We start from the raw sequence: 12,485 nt of genomic DNA, 5'->3' as shown, positions 1-12,485 counted from the left end.
AGCTTCTACCATGCATGTTAGGTGCTTTATCCCAGATAGAGTTCCAAGTCCTTGCCTCCTTAACAAAGTCCCTACCAGACAAGACATGGGTGGATAGAGTTCCAAGTCCCTAAATCTTCCAAAAACCCACCTAAGCCTAGCTATCTAGCCTAAAATCCTTTACATTCCAGTCATCTCTTGGTTGTGATTTCATAGAGTGACACCTCTCTAGTTTGGTAGGGCTAGCTACCAAAATAAAAGCTTGTTCCGTGGTTACCTTCATCAATCTCCTCATCGTGCTGGGACATTATGGAGGATAACGGAGATTATGAAAACTAGGGAGTGCCAAGGTGTTCTAGTGAATGTAAGGTTCCCAAGTCATGGGAAAATGCAATGCTAGTTGTGAGGTCATGACTGCCAAGGTGTGTTAGGGAATTCTAGGGCATTCTAAGATGTGCCAAGTGCTAAGGCATGCCAAGATGTAAAGGGGTTCCAAGTCCATGCCTCCTCTTCTTCCATATGCTATCCACTTATGACATTTCCTTTGGAATATTTGGTGCATTTGATAGTTATAAGTCATTTATAGGTTATAAATGTCTTCAGAGTTTCATTTCTAATTGAGTATTCAACTGAACATATTGATTCTCTTATACATAACTATTTTTTCCTCCACCCAATTTTCATAACTTCAATAACCATTAGGTAGGGACCTACAACTTTGATGTTTATTTTCTTGTTTAGTAAAATATTTTTTTGACTTTAATTTGTTGAAAGTTGTAGAATTTATAATTTATGAAGTTTCAAGGTCTAATTTTTAAAAATATAATTCTTTAAAGTGTGTTAGCTCAATGGAAGAGCACCTGCTTTATAAGCAGGAGGTTGGTGGTTCGATTCCAGTGTGTCCTGACATCCATATGGAATGGCGATGATCAATTTTTGGTGACAGAGGCTCTTTTTACCATCACCAATGAGCTTTGGTGACATTTTTCGACCCTCACCAAAAATATGAAATGGTGATGGTCAACGAATGCCACCATATATACGCATCAATAATGACGACCCTCAAAGGTCCGTAACCATAAATCATTGTTGTTGATATGAAATGGTGATAGTCATTGTCCGTCATTATAGTCATTATTCGTGACGGACCTTGAATGTCACCACAACGCCTATACTTCTAACTATGCATCTTTTGGTGACTGTCAATGAACGTCACCATATATATGTACCAATAGTGACAGTCATTAAAGATCCATAACAATAAATCATTATTGTTCATATGAAATGGTGACAGTAACTACCTGTCATTATAATCAATATTCGTGATGGACCTTGAATGTCACCAAAACACCTATACTTTTGGCGATGCCACCTTTGACGACATTCACTTTTTGGTGACCGAGGCTATGGTCCATCACCATTGCTCATATGTAGTGGTGATGATTGCTATCTATCATTATAAATCATTATTGGTGATGAACTTTGAATATCACTACAACACCTATACTTTTGGTGACTCCACCTTTGGTGACGGAGGCTATGCTCCATCACCGTTGCTCATATGAAATGGTAACGTTCACTATCCGTCATTATAAATAATTATTGGTGACTGACTTTGTATTTCACTACAACACCTATAGTTTTGGTGACGTTCAGTTTTTGGTGACAAATTCTCTTTTGACCGTCACCAATGAGCTTATGGTGACATTTTTCGCCCCTCACCAATGTCCTTTCTTCTTGTAGTGATTTTCAGAAATATAGAGAGCCTCTAAAAATCATGAAGAGCTTAGAGCCTGAGTATGTAGAGAAGAAAAGAGCATAATTATGAGTCTAGTTTACAACTACAATTCTTATTGATTTTAAAAAATTAGCCATCATTTGATAATGTTTCATAGTAAATGAAATTTAACAATCAAAAAACATGAATAACCTATGGAATGTTAACCTGATTCTATGTGAATTCGCCAAATTAAATGTTAAAAAGACTTATATTTCCCACAAAAAAAATTTCTATTAATTTCGTGAGAATACTTTAATTCATACTTATTATAAATTAATACATTATTTAACTTCAATCGTACTGATGGGCCTTTAAATTAGACACAAATTAAGGCCTATATAACCTTTCTCAGACACTTGAAGGCTATATTAAACCTCTCCTTCTATACTTAAAACTATTTTTTTTGTTCCTTTAATCTGTTCTTAAGAGGTTTAGAGATGATTGCATACTATATGCCTAATATTATTTATTTTTGAAGAATGTTGGGCAGATTTTGAAGATTTGGAGGAGGAGATAATCTATGGATTTTCTCCCTACTATAGGAGGATCAAGATTGTATAGTAAATGAACAAAATATCATGAAATCATTTAAAAATTATGGAGCTCCAGTGATTGAGAAAATCTAGGAACGTGTTCCATGTCATATAATGAAGATTCCTAGTGTTGGGAACCAAATCCACTATTTGAGGGATTTTGGAGCGGAAAGCTTCCTCCTTTCAAGGATAATTCTTCCCCATCAATTTTTATAAGTACCAATTCGAATTATCCTCTAGAGGCATGTATTTCTTAGTCTTCTTGTGGAGAAAACTTGTTATTTTGCAGCTCCACTTTCATTTCTAGCAGGGATGTACTTGAATTGTTTTAAATAATGAAGTTTCATGCCATTTTTATCTTCTAAAACTTAGTCTCCCTCATAGAAATCTGGGTATCCTTTTTCTCAACCATTCTAGGAGCCTTAGATCCATTCTATATAATTTTCTTTTCTTCTTTTCACTTCTTAGTCACATGCATCTCTTATTCTTGTTTTTCTTATTTCTACATTTAGTATTGATGTTTCCTTTGTTTTAGTATTGGGTTAAATGATTTAAGAAAGGTATTTTGTAGGTTATTTATAGAGTCACAATCATGATTAATCCTTATAACATCTTTGAAAGTTCATATTCATCATTGAGCTACTTGGATTGGTTTACTAGTTCACAAATCTAGATGTTTTGGAAGTCCCTTGTAGCAAAATAGTAGTATTTTTATGCTATTTTTTAAAATGTGTTAATGACATTAATTTGAATTTATTACACTTGTATTAGATCATAGAAACATTTAATTTAATAAAAAAATCACCCAATTTCATTTTCACTTGATTAGGTTAGGAATTTGATAGGTTAACTAGCTCACTAGTTCTTGAATTTCTAGTTTTTAGAATAGTAATTTTCTGCTATTTTTTAGCACGTGTTAACATGGGTATTTTGGATTTATTCCACTTGTAATATACACCTAAGACATACTACTTAATAATAAAAAAATCCATCCCGTATGAATTTTATTTAATTGGGAATTTAGCAATATTCTCACTCTTGTAGCATTAGAGACCTCCTGTAGCAAACCCCTGTAGCAAACTTGTAGCATCAATTTCCTTCACAAGTTTTGATCCCCACTGTAACTTTTACTTAGTGTAGATTAATAATTACCCATAGGCTATAAAAAAATGATTGGGAAATACTAAATACCACTTAGGATTTTTCTTTTTAACCCTGCAACATATCTCAACAATTTGGGTTAATAAACAAATTTATGAGTTGGATAACACAATATGATTTCCTTGATTGCCACATGAAGTATATAATGAACTTTTTCAATGGATCTGAATTATTTGGAATGCATTGATTGCTTACATTTTATTTCCTTCATGCATTTTATATTATTTTACTTTCTTTATTCTTAAGTTAAGAAGAGGTTCCCCTTTCAATGCCACTTTCACATCTTGCAATTGAACTAGTGTTTAATTTCCATTTCTGCAATTAGAATTAGTGTTTACATTTGAAAAAGTAGCATTTCCATTTCTAAAATTAGTTTAAGATTTGATTTCATGAAATTCACTCCATTACATAATATCAACAAAAGGTCACATTGTATGTTGCACATATAGTGCCAACACCTCTTAAGTTTGTACGAACCCTGGGTTGATAATTTGAGTTGAGAATCCCTTGGGAGTTGCAACATTCTCAGTGCAATACAGGGCTCATCAATTTTTGGCACCGTTGTCACGGAGGTATCAAAATATGCATTGTTGTCTCCCATAGTTGATTCATTTCTTTTACTTTCTGTAAGAAAAAAAAATTCATTAGGCATATTTCATTTCAAAAATAGAAAAATTACATCGGATTAGTATTCTTATTAAAAAATTTAAAAATAATTCTCCAACACCAACCCCTCCCTCCCCCCCCCCCCCCCCCCCCCCCCCGCCCCCCCATTTGATCATGTGGTGCTGTAATAACCATATTACCATCCACTTTTATAGGTAGAAGAAGAAGAGGTGGCAAAGAATATATAAGAAATGGATAAAGATGATAACAATGAAGAAGATAGTCTTGGATTTCCCATTCAAGATATTGATGTTAGCGTTCATATGAATAATATCACTCCATATTTCCTTCCTAACTTCCATGGTATGAGGTCGGACAATCTGGAAACCTTTTTCTTTGAATTTCAAATCCTTTGTAGGTATTATGGTTACTTACTAAACACTCAAAATTTTGGATTGTTTTTGGAAACATTGAAAAATAGATCTCTTAAATGGTTCACGAGTTTAGGGACTAATTCAATAAGATCATGGAATGATATGCAAAATATATTTCTAGACAAATATAAATATTGTGATCTTAAAGAATAAATCTTTATAATGAATGAAAAAGAAGATGAGAGCCTTGAGGATCTAATAGAGAGGTTCATGTATAATGTTAAGAGGTAAAAAATAAATCATTTAGGATCTGACACACTAAAAACCCTCTTAGAACAATTAGTGATGAGTGGATTGATATCCTTGATCTCATGAGTAGAGGTGATGTATACAAATTATCATTTGAATAAATTTATGAAATATGCAAACACATATAAAGAAGAAGGGAAAGAAGAAGTAAATCAATATCGATATCAGTAAGTCAAGTTAAACTTAGAAATTTGTTTGATGAATTTAAAACATAAATTCTTAGCAATCTAAGTGAACAAATAAAATGTTAAGAATGCAAGATGAGGAAAAATAAGATGTTGATATCTTTTTTTTCCATGCAGAAGAACATGCTATTAAACATTTCCCATCATTACCAAGGTTGAAGGAAGTTTACCAAGAGGGCAATGGAGCAAGTCAATCACCAAAACAACTATGTTATGTACCTCCAAGAGGACCATGGCAGCATAGTCAACCTAGTATGATGCAAGAACCTATTTCAAAATTTCAAGGTTATGCACATCCATCTCAAAGTAATTGGAGCACACCCTTTCCTTCGCAACCTTGGACATCTCAACCCAAAAACAACCTTGGAAACAAGTTTGTCAAGGACTTTATGGGAGAAATCCATAATATCCTCAATATTTTCATCAATATCACCCATACCCAACTCCTTGTTGTCCCTACCATCCACCTGAGCCACAACGAAAACCCTCACCACATCCATCTCAAAGATCCACTCCCACTCAACTACTTGTACTACCATTTTCAATTCCACACAAGGAAGTAGCTCAACACACTTACAATGGTGAGGCACAACATCCTAAGATCTCCTGTTGATCTAAATGGTATTCATCTTAGCTCAGGAAGAGTATTGAAAAAAAAAGATTGTCTTGATGTAATTAAATGACAAAATTCAGAAAATAAAAATAAAAATAAATAAATAAATAAATAAAAATATTCAAATGAGAATACAAAAGAATCATGGGCCCCACTTGTGAAGAACATACATTAGAATCAGAGATTGAGAAACTTCTTTCATGTTTACCATCAAATCCTAAATGTGTTCAAGATAATAATCAATCAAATGAGGAATATTTGAATGTCATGGTAGAAGAAGACATCAAGAATGATCTAGATGAGAAAGAAAACCAAGGGCATCAAAGTTATATCGAGGTTTGGTTCTAGAAAATCAACAAGATGGAGCATCACTCTCTTCTTCAACAATACTCGTCAAAGTCAAAGAATTTGGTCTCTAAAATTTAGGTACATGTAAAAGCATACATTTCGATCCTACACATGAGTTTATCTGTCAGATTGATGTGCACTATGGATCCATTGGAAGTATTCCTATACTTGAAAGAGATTTAGCTTTTCAAGTAGTGTAGTATAGAAAATAAAATGAAAAATGAAAAATAAGAGGAAAAAAATAAAATCTGATGTGAAAACCCCCTTTGAGGCATTTGAGATTGGCTCATTGATTGAAAAACTCCATGAAACAATCAATGGGTTGGAAAAAGAGAAAAAAACGGAAAAATAAAATATCCTAGGTGAAAACCTCCTTTGAGGTGCCTAGGCAAAACTACTAGTTGAAAACCTCATTGAGGCAGCTAGTAGTCCTAAAAAGAAAAAAAATGAAAAAATAAAAAAATAAAAAAATAAAAAAAATCTTTGCTCAATGTATCTCTCTTTGATGAATGCAGGTGCTCTCCAACCTTTGCAACCAACAAAATCAAGCTACCAAAAGAAAAAATGATCAAAAGCTTAGTAAGGAAAGTCAAACTTGGGTTTTGTCCTCCTTTGCTCAGATGCTTCAATAGGACCAAGGCCATGTCAATTCATCACCCTCATCCATTTCAAACATCCACCCATCATTTCCAAGTCTTTCCCATTCATTTTCCTCGTTGTCCTAAAATGCTACAGGAGGGTTATGTTTTGCCACAGGAGGCCAAAATACACAGAGCAGAAAATCCTTTTTATAATATCTTGAAAATTGTCGATCCATTAGATGAGTTTGTTCATGGGGATATGTATATGGATGATGGTAATATGCTCAATAAATTTCAGCAAATTCTAGTGCACACTTGTTGAGAAATCGATCTCCATCACCTACAGCCACTTTTTATCTTTCTCGAGATTCGTGCATCCATTGGCCAAGAGTAAGTACAAATTTTATCCACCAATACTTGGCATGAGGGAAAGGGTAAGTAAAAAAAATTTTCCATCAATACTTGGCATGAAAACCCTTAAAACTCTCTCAATTATCAAAATCATACTTTGTAGCTTCCACACTTCTAAATCGCAGTAAGAAATATTAGTAAATTTTTGTCATTAAGGATAAAGTGTATTGGATTGCATGTTGAATTCTACCTTTTCCTCATCATCATAAAAAGAACATGTATTCAACCTTTGTTTCCATAAACACTCTTACTATTGTAGTAGATAAGATAAACTCCCTGTTTTACATTGATAGAAGTTTCTTGAAGTCATGAGAGGAGAAGAATCAACATATACTTCCGAAATACTAAAACCAAGAGGGAGAATCAAAGGAATGATGGGAAATTGAGATAAACATAAATCTCACCCAACAAGGGTAGTTACATCCACATCAGTATGGGATATCATGAAAGTCATCTGAGGCATAATAAAAGAAAAAAAGAGCAAGAATATGGATAGGTTGCTCAGAGGATGAGCATCAATTTCAGTAGGGGGGTATGATGGGCCTCTAAATTAGACAAAAATTAAGTTTCACCTAACATTTCTTAGGCACTTGAATGTTATATTAAACCTATCCTTCTACACTTAATAATTTTTTTTCTTTAATGTGTTCTTAGGAAGGTTTAGAGATAGTTTCATATTATGGGTCTAATATTATTTACTTTTGGAGAATCTTGTGAGAATATTGGGAAAATTATGAAGATTTGGAGGAGGATATAATATAGGGACTTTATCTGTACTAAATGAGGATCAATATTGGATAATAAATGAACAAAATATCATGAAATCATTTACAAATTCTAGAGCTCCAATGATTGAGAAAATCTAAGAATGTGTTCCCTATCATTTAATGTAGATTCCTAGTGTTGGGAACCAGATCCACTATTTGAGGGATTTTGGAGGGGAAAGTGTCCTCCATTCAAGGATAATGCTTCCCCATCAATTTTTGTAAGTACCAATTCGAATTTTCCTCTAGAATAATGTATTTCTTAGACTTCTTGTGAAGAAAACTTGTATTTTTACAGCTCCACTTTTATTTCTAGCAAGGATTTACTTAGATTGATTGAAATAATGAAGTATGGTGTAATTTTTAGCTTCTAAATCTTGGTATCCTTCATTGGACTCTGAGTATCCTTGGGCTTGACCATACTGGGAGCCTAAGATCCCTTTATTATAATTTTATTTTCTTCTTTTCAATTCTTATTTACATGCATCTCTTATTCTTGTTTTTCTTATTTCTACATTTAGTATTTATGCTTCTTTTGTTGTAGGATTTGCTTAAATTATTGAAGTAAGTTATTTTGTGGGTTATTTACAAATGCACAAGCATGATTCATCCTTATGACATCTTTGAAAATTCATATTCATCATTGAGATACTTGGGTTGGTTTACTAGTTCACAAACCTAGAATTTCTGGAAGTCCCTTGTAGCAAAATAGTAGTAATTTTCTGCTATTTTTTAGAACATCTTAATGAGATTCATTTGAGCTAATTACACTTGTATTAGGTCATAAAAAGACTCATTTTAATAAAAATATTTACTCCATTTCCTTTTCACTTGATTAGGTTAGGCATTTGATAGGTTAACTAGCTCACTAGTTCTTGAATTTCCAGTTTTTATAGTAGTATTTTTCTGCTATTTTTTAGCACGTATTAACAGGGGTATTTTGGAGTGATTCCACTTGGAATGGAGACATAATACACCATAATTAATATTAAAAAAAAATACATCCCATTTCAATTTTATATACTTTGGAATTTATCAATATTCTCGCTCTTGTAGCTTCACAGTCCTCTTGTAACAATTGGCTATAACAAACTTGTAGCACCACTTTCCTTCACCAGTTTTTCTCCCCACCGTAGCTTTGGCTTAGTATAGATTAATAATGACCCCTAGGATATAAATATATGATTGGGGTAGACCAAATACCACTTAGGAGTTTCCTTTTTACCCCTGCAACACATCTCAACAATTTGGGTTAATGGATAGATTTATTAATTGGATAGCATAATAATGATTTCCTTGATTTCCACAAGAAGTATATAATGAACTTTGTCAGTGGATCTAACCTCTTTGGAATGTAGTGATTGAGCACATTATATTTCCTTCATGCATGTTATATTAGTTTATTTTATTTATTCTTAAATAAAGACTAGTTTCCCTTTTCAATGCAACTTTCACATCCTACGATTAGGCTAGTGTTTGATTTCCATTTCTGCAATTAGGATTAGTGTTTACATTTCAGAAATTAGCATTTCTGTTTTTTCAATTACTTTAGGATTTGATTTCATGAAATTAACTCCATTACATCAGATCAATGAAAGAAGAACACATTATATGCTGCACATATAGTGTCGACACCTCTTAAGTTTGTATGAACCCTGAGTTGATAATTTGAGTTGAGAATATCTTTGGAGTTGCAACATTCTTCGTGAAATACCATGGCTCATCATGTACCCTAATTGGTAGAAGTTTATGAAGTAAAATAAATGTGAAATCTTTGTGATCATGAAACTTAATATTCAAACTATTAGTAATACCTTTATGTCAAAAAACGTGTAAGGAAATCAAGAAGAAAAACATCATTGGATAAGCTACATGCTAGATAATAGATTTCTAGAGACACACGAATTTAGTTGGAAAAAGCAAAGAGTTGGAGTGGAACTTTGAATAACTGAAACAGGTACCGAAAGTTTGGTAACATAATTCCTACGATCGTACACACTGGAAATTTATGAAATTCCAATACAAAGAGAAACCTCAAAAATGCATGCATAATTTGCCAATCATTGGAATTGCTTAGCTCTCTTATCTATCTACCATATTCCATTATTTTTAAGAAATAAATAATCTATTCTGACCTTCTCAACATTACTTACCCCTAAAGAAAGTTTACTATAAAATTTAATCACATTAAAAAATGGTTCGTGAATGTGTGGAAGAAGTGTTGTGCAGGATAGAGGTGTGAAAAAGGAACATGCAAAGTGGCGAATATGTGCAAATGGAGAAACATGAAGAAGACACACTTGAATTTTTGTATCTCTCGTACAACACTTCTGCATTTTCCGCATTTTTCACTAACGTCACAAGGAAGGGGCATTTTACTGGATAGACTGTAGCTAGGAATTAGATTAATTTATGATAACACAATCAACAAACCTGAATCATCAAATGTTGAAAAATAAAAAAATAAAACAAATTTTTGAAGATTTAAGAATACTCACACCTCAGAAGTATTGATGATAATTGAACTTATTAACTTATTAATTCTCATTTTTACTACAATCTATGTTCCTTATTGCATTGTCATAGTTAAATTAATTGCTTCTCCATTCTAGGCTCCAACTCAGAATGAACAAACAAATGTATCGTTCGAGCCTATATGAAATAGGTAAGCATTACAAAGATTTGTTCTATTACATTAATAATTGCAAGAGAACTTTATGGCTTCAAAACAAAATGCATATTATTGGGTGCAACCCAACTTGGCCTAGTTTTTAGCAAAGACTTTGCATTTCATGGAGCAGAGTTCATAGTGGAGCACGTAGCGAAGTGGGCCACACAGTGGAGAAGTTTTGAATATACCATGCAGTATAAGGGCTTTGGGATAGGTTGAATCCCCTTATTTTTGTAATAATAAAGGTCAATGGGTTTTGGAACCATAACTGCATGTTTTAGGGAGTCCATGGTATTTGGGCAATGGTATTCTAATGATGTAACCCTTGATGTAATAGTATATATAGGGTCAAATAATAAGAAGAAAATCATCGAATTGATCTAGATTTGTGTTATGGTTGAACTTTTATGATCTGTTGTTTCGGAAAAAAAGCTAAGCCTCTACAACTGAGTGTGTAGAGGCTTCAATCTGCAGCTTAGTGTGCAGGTCAAGAACTATTTGTGTACAAGATCTTGTATTATAAGCAACGTTTTTTGTGGACGTAGCCCCAAATTGGGGTGAACAATGGTAAAATTGGTGTCTTCATGTGTATATTTTCTTTTTATATGTTGTAACATAGCATTTTATTACAATTGCAATTTATTTTATTACAATGATGATTTATGGCTTTATATGGTATGTTTAAGTGATTAAATGAATGTGGCAAAGTGATTTATGAATGTTAGGAATAAAATATAATATAAAACACCACATTGCATCATCCTTCAAGCATGCAGAAACTCATGGAAATAATACTGAGAGGGGGGCTGAATCAATATTATCAAATCAATAACTTTTTCATTTCTTATTCATATTTATATATGCTACTTCAATGAAGGTAACTCACGTGTACACAGAACTATCTTTAAAGAAACCAACGTATATCCATCAAACTTATGATTCAGTTAATTCATCATATGTTGATATTTAATCAGTGCATCAGTACTTCATTAACCATATAAATAGTAACAATGTGCACTAATAACATAATAAACCATCAAACATAAGAAACACACATGAACACACAGATTTAAGGTGGAAACCCAATGTGGGACAAAACCACTTGTTGTTGTCTTCTTTTGATAAGATTAGGTATGTTCTATGCTAGAGCAATTTATTTAAATTTTCACAGTTAGCAATCACATTACGATAAACTGCAGATAGAACATAAATATAAAACGCAGAAGACAAGCCAAGACAAGAGGACACAAGATATGGCGCGAGCCAGGGACAAACCCCACAATGTGTGGGGAAACCCTTTAGTCAAATCTTCTTTTATCTTCAAAGTTCAGCAGAGAAGGAGAGAGAGAGAGAGTACATTTACAACAGAAGTCAATACTTTGACTTATCTAGATCTAGCATAGATCATTTTGTATGATGAGATCAGTTGAAGACATTCTGCTTCAACTGATTCTCAAGGTGACTCCTTCACCTATCATCGTGCTGCATCTCGTCCATTTGCTGCACCTTACTATGTAGCACCATCATGCTCCCCATGATCATCATGCTGCTCATGCTCTCATACATCATTGTGCTGCCCATGATCTTCATCATGTTGCCCATACATCATGCTGCCCATGATCACTGTGCTGCCCATACATCAAGATGTCCATGACTTCATACTTCATGCTGCCCATGATCTCATCATTAACACACTGCCCTTTATGACAGCAACTTCCAGCCTTGCTAAAAGAAAAACCCTTAAAGCCTGAAGGCTGTCCTATGTGCCACGTTGTCACCTACAATACTCAAAGGTTTACATGCTGTCCATCTAGACTACCTCACACTATCAACAGGCTTGTGACAACGTTTGAGAGACTCATCCTTAACGAGATTAGGATTGCATATTAGAGTTCTAATATTATAACCAAGAATTACTACTGAAGGTATATCAGCTATTAGGAGCTCAGATCAATACACAAATATATACTGAACTATACGTATGCCAAAATATACTTTGGCCCAGAATGTAGGAGAGTTCTAGGTGCATATATTGACAATGTATATGGTGCTCTCCATGTGTATGGCACTATTACAGGACTGCGTTCTTCATTAGAGGACTTCGTTCAAATGACATGACAGCGTAATTTCATGCTATGCGTATATCATGACTGTCCTCCTTTACAACATT

This window comes from Pinus tabuliformis, chromosome 6 (genome assembly GCF_031772625.1).
Source record: "Pinus tabuliformis cultivar Carrire ecotype Pingquan chromosome 6, CPIR1, whole genome shotgun sequence".
NCBI lineage: Eukaryota > Viridiplantae > Streptophyta > Pinopsida > Pinales > Pinaceae > Pinus > Pinus tabuliformis.
Note: the sequence above shows the minus strand (reverse complement) of the source record.